The sequence below is a fragment of the Prunus avium genome, chromosome 2 (assembly GCF_965620075.1).
Source record: "Prunus avium chromosome 2, drPruAviu1.hap1.1, whole genome shotgun sequence".
Lineage (NCBI taxonomy): Eukaryota > Viridiplantae > Streptophyta > Magnoliopsida > Rosales > Rosaceae > Prunus > Prunus avium.
Genome location: NC_142285.1, coordinates 4,634,405 through 4,638,705, shown reverse-complemented (window position 1 = coordinate 4,638,705; position 4,301 = coordinate 4,634,405). Strand labels below are relative to the sequence as shown.

General features: G+C 43.7%; 1 long non-coding RNA gene across 1 annotated transcript; it reads right to left on the bottom strand.

The window, feature by feature from the left end:
* Positions 1-1,611: 1,611 nt before the first annotated feature.
* On the bottom strand, positions 1,612-3,949 carry LOC148296309 (uncharacterized). The gene is made up of 3 exons (XR_015833378.1): positions 3,568-3,949; positions 2,794-2,857; positions 1,612-1,854 (listed from the first exon to the last, which is right to left on the bottom strand). It is a non-coding gene; the product is annotated as an uncharacterized LOC148296309 (long non-coding RNA).
* Positions 3,950-4,301: the final 352 nt, after the last annotated feature.

The window sequence follows — 4,301 nt, the reverse complement described above, 5'->3', positions numbered from 1 at the left end:
TCTTCTCGTACTCTGAGTTGATGGTAACCCGATCTCAGATCGATCTTAGAGAAATACTTGGCACCCTTTAATTGATCAAACAAATCATCAATTCGAGGCAAAGGATATCGATTACGCACAGTCGCCTTGTTCAATTGTCTGTAATCGACACATAGCCTCATGGTTCCATCCTTCTTCTTTACAAACAACACCGGTGCACCCCAAGGGGAAACACTAGGTCGAATGAATCCAAGATCAACCAACTTCTGCAATTGAATCTTTAACTCCCGCAACTCTGCTGGTGCCATCCTATTAGGAGCTTGATAAATTGGATTCGTGCCTGGAAGGAGTTCAATAGTGAACTCGGTTTCTCTCTGAGGAGGCAGACCAGGAAGATCATCCGGAAAGACATCTGGAAACTCACGAACAATAGGAACATCTTCCAGATTCAAAGTGATCTCCTGAGTATCAATGATGTGGGCTAAGTACCCCACACATCCCTTCTTAAGAAATCTTTTTGCAGTGATGGCAGAGATGAGACAAGAAGGAAGAACCCTACGCTCTCCACAAAACATAACTTCAGGTTGTCCCGAACTTCTAAACACTACCTCCTTCCTGAAACAATCCACTGATGCACGATGCTTTTCTAACCAATCCATTCCCAAGATAATGTCAAGATCCACCAAATCTAAGGGAATCAAATTGGCTTCCAACATTGCATCTCCCACTTGGACATAACAACCTTTAAACACCATGTCCGCAAACAGGACGTCCCTAATAGGTAAAGAAATACTAAAACTTCCTGCCATGGGTGTGGGTCTAACACTGGCATAAGGTACAAAGCTACTTGCAATGAACGAATGGGTAGCCCCGGGATCTATCAATACACGCGCTGGAATTCCTCCCAAGTAATATCAGCTCTCCTGACAGTTTTCCACCAATGATACGCATTCCCTTTCAGTAGGAAGGCCGCCAATCTCACTTTATCCCCATCCGGACACTGTAGAACCTCAAAAACTCTTTCCAAATCCGTGAGCCAAGCCTCGGCTTCCGTAGGATCAGAGCTACCAAAGAACTCTTTAGCTCCCATATCTTTGACTCTCTTGATGTCTGAACCTTCCTGCTCTTATCTCCCTTGCATGGCGGTAGCCATATTTTGGGCGAGCTGTGTGGTAAACTGATGAGTGAACTGGTTCATCACTTGTTGCCAATCCAACATATTGTCACCAGCTTGCTCTCCAACAGGTGGTGGTGGTGGAGAGGGTGGTGGAGATGGAGATGGAGGTGGAGGTGGAGGATTGGGTCCATATCTCTGAGTACGACCACGACCTCTTATTCGAGCACCACGACGATGCATGATTCTAAACAAAAGAAACCACCAAATCATTAGTACCAACACGCATAAGAAGCATGATAGTCACAAGAAAAGAAACCTAATGCTCTGATACCAAGCTGACAGGACCCGCCCCGGATTTCCTCGGAAACCGGGACGGATCCCGTCTTTAATCCGGCATTCCGCAGATGCCAGGCCCACTTACTAAAAACCGAGACTTCTTACCAAAAATTTTGGCAGAGTCTCCCCTGCAAATAGGACATATCCCCAAAAATTTCAATCTATCAGAAACACAGATATTTACAACCCAACAGCCAGCATGCATTACACAAAGCATAGTATTACAAACTATGGCCTCTGGCCTCAAAATACCAAATCCTAACAGGCGATAACAGAGCAAGTCTACAGAGTACAACAAACTAGCAAAAATGAAGTTTTACGTATTTACATAGCACTGAGGCTCCAAGAAAGCTCAAGTACTGCGACTCGTGATAGCAAGGGTACAAAACACGGCACTGCAGCTCGTTCCAGTCAACTACTGGCTGTGGGGCGAAAAACAGAAAATTGTGAGTGGACAAACAAAATTCAGTTTCATTTAAACCAAAGTAATATAACCCCACTGTTAGAAAACCATGCATGAAAACAATGCATTAAGTCCGTCATATACATATATAAATAATTTGCTCAAATCCGAGCTAAATCTGAAATCCAGTGAAACTTACAAATTAACCCACCCAAACCTTTCCTTACAAATCTCAAATCAAACTCTCGAAACCCGTGCCCACCGGCACGACGAGCGGGGAAGTATCCTCACTCAAAAACCACAACAAATGAATAGCTATATAATATGAGAGATATACTTTATATATATATATATATATATATAACACCTAAATGTACCGGGGAAACAATCCAACAGGGGATTGTTGACTAGCTCACAATTATCAGCCCTCAAACGGACTATGTGGCTAGGGACGAGCCGTCCAATTGGGGGACTAACTCTCAGCCAGAACGTACGGACGAAAAATCAAGACCCGTACGCCTGTAAACAGTCCTACGCGCGCAGACTACCCAATTAAGGGTCTACAGCGACACCCCGTTAAGGTATGCCCCGGGTTCCGACATTTCCAAGTATCCCACAATTCCATATCCACAATCCAAATCAGGGGAGGTACACAGGGCAGTGCTTACAGCACTCCAAACTGACATTCTAAACTCATACTTTTCCTCATCTCACAACACCCCAAAGTACCTCACACAATCTCAACCAGCCAACACTTTCCCAATAATATACTTGTATACTTCAAGATACTTTATATGTCAAAACCCATATAAATTGCAAATAACTTTATAACATAACATATTCAACATATGAATAAATGGTTACGAAAGGATGGGTTTGCATAAAACCATTTAAATCTTCATGCATAGAAATTTCATTATAAAACCATGCTATTTACTTGAAAACAAAATCCACTCACAAGTAATCCCAAGCTGCGTGACCCCGAGAGGGTCCTGCCTGCTCTGAAGGCGGAGTCAGAATACCTATTTCAGAATACAAATACGATATCAAAATCCAACGCTTCAAAAATGAGACTTTAAAGTAAAATCCTAATTTCCCGGGTTTCTCTCAATTTCAAGGATCGAGACGTCCCTAAGATCCAATATAAGGGTTCCAAGCGCTGTAAAAGTCTCGGAAGACACTCGGTCAACCGGACGGTCAAAACTTTAAGTTGATGAATCGGAACATCCGGGGCTCCGATTCATGATCCGTGAATTCCTATACGATCCTAGGAATACCAGGAACAACATACGTGAAATTGGGTTTAATCCAACGGTCCAAACACATCAAACCCAAAAATCACAGATTAGGTATAATTCGTTCGAGGTCCATACGGCATCCAAATTGAGATCCGTAAACTCCTACGCGCTCGTGACAACGTAAGGATCATTCTAGGACAAAATGGGACCTCTGCCGGAAAGCCCACGTGCCGGCAGCGCGTGGTGGCTTAGTCACTATTCAGGTGACCGGATAATCTCAGAATTTTGGTTCCAAATTCCTAACCTAGGTAATACACCTAATTTGGAGTCACTTTTGTTCTTGGGTGAAGGCCAAAAAGTGGCCGAAAGTGGCTGGAAATCCCAACTGAAAACCGGCTGAAGCTAAATTCGAAAATTGACTTGTAAACTCTCAAAATTCTGGGAAACCTATCCAACAGGCAGCTAGAGCTCGAAAATCAGTCGAGAAAACATACCTCACTCGTCGAATTTGGTTGAGAAACGAGGGAGATCGAAGGCTTGGAAGTTCCGCGATTTTCCGGCCTGTTTTCTGCGATTTCCGGTGGCTGTCGATGACTCCAGGTGCGGTGCTGGCCGGGGAAGAGAGAGGAGGAGGTGGCGGTTCGATCGAGTCCGGTCTCGTGCGCTGCCGTGGCCGGTGGCCGGAGTTGCAGAGAGAGGAAGGGAGAGCGATGGAGTCGGGGAGAGAGAAAGGAGAGAGAACGTGCGAGGGAGGAGAGAGAAAGGAAAATAGAAACTGAAAATAAAATCTGATTTTTATCCCAATTATTTTTCTGAAAATTTTCAATTAGGCCCTTAATAATTTTTCGATCATATCTTTCTCGTTCCAAGTCCGAATCGAGCCTACTCCGTGTCTACGGACTCGGCTCAGTACCATCTTCCTAAAAACACCACTTGCTGCCTCAAACTCTCTCCGGATAAAATGACCCTTTTTGCCCCCACTTCAAGGGCAAAATTGAAAATTCCATTTTTAAATTAAATTTAATAGGGAATAGTCTTATTTTTTGGGTCGGGATGGTAATAATGGTGGGTGGAAAGATAGGATTATGTTTTTTAAAATTTATGTGGTGGGTGGAAAGATAAGGTGGGTGGGGAAATAGGACAGGGGGGTGGAAATAGCAGCACTCATTTAGAGCATTCACAATCATGCTCCCTATTTTTTAGTTAAAATTTAGCTAAAAATACACAA